Genomic DNA, 1,017 nt, shown 5'->3' on the forward strand with positions numbered 1-1,017 from the left:
GCCTCTCGCAGTGCAGCAAAAGGAAACACCTTATACCGCTGATACTGACGCAGGTTGTCGCTGCTGCACACACCAGCAGCAGCAGCAGCAGCAGCAGCAGCAGCAGCAGCAGCAGCAGCAGAAGCAGCAGCAGCAGGAGCAGCAGAAGCAGGAGCAGAAGGAACAGCAGCAGGAGCAGCAGCAGGGGCAGCAGCAGCAGAAGAGAACACAGCAGATACAAAGAAAAATATTAAACAACAGCAAAGATGAGGGTTTCAACAACTTGCTGGTGCTGTAAAAAAAAGAAGCAGCAAGTGTTCAGGGTTTAGGGTTTATTAGGGTTTATGAGGGTTTAGGGTTTAATAGGGTTTATGAGGGTTTAGGGTTTGTGGTACTGGAGCAGTGTAAGCCACTCGTTGGTGTTGAGGGTTTCAACAACTTGCTGGTGCTGCAGCCCCAGCCTGAAGTTGTAGTCGCCAGCAGCAAACAGAAAGTCGTGGTCCAGTGGACACGGATACGCAGAACTAGAAGACTGCAGCAGCAGCAGCAGGAGCAGGAGCAGCAGCAGCAGCAGCAGCAGGAGCAGCAGCGGGAGGAGGAGGAGGAGCAGCAGCAGCAGCAGCAGGAGGAGAAGGAGGAGGAGAATGATTGGCGGAAATTGCGGTTATAGATATGCAGAAACGGCAGCAGCAGCAGCAGCAGCTGCAGCAGCAGCAGCAGCAGGAGCAGGAGCAGCAGCAGCAGTGGGAGCAGGAACAGCAGAAATTGCAGTTATGGGTATATGAAAGCAGCAGCAGCAACAGCAGCAGCAACAGCAGCAACAGCAACAGCAGCAGCAGCAGCAGCAGCAATAAAAGCAGCAGCAACAGAAATAACAATGCAGCAGCAGGAGGAGCTTAACAATACAAACAGCAGCAGCAGCAACAGCAACAGCAGCAGCAACAGCAGCAACAGCAGCAGCAGCAGCAACAAAAAGGCAGAACAAAGACAGAGAAGAGCCCACGTATAGCTGCAGCATACAAAAAAAAAAAAAAAAAA

General features: G+C 52.0%; 1 protein-coding gene across 1 annotated transcript in view; it reads right to left on the minus strand.

Annotated features, from left to right (window-relative positions):
- The window catches only part of EMH_0052830 (uncharacterized protein), a gene marked incomplete at both ends in the record, with an annotated part of 2,849 nt that overhangs the window by 1,623 nt on the left and 209 nt on the right, over window positions 1–1,017 (minus strand). The window lies entirely within an intron of this gene.

The sequence above is a fragment of the Eimeria mitis genome, genomic scaffold (genome assembly GCF_000499745.2).
Source record: "Eimeria mitis Houghton genomic scaffold, Emh_scaff2378, whole genome shotgun sequence".
In the NCBI taxonomy this organism is placed as follows: Eukaryota; Apicomplexa; class Conoidasida; order Eucoccidiorida; family Eimeriidae; genus Eimeria; species Eimeria mitis.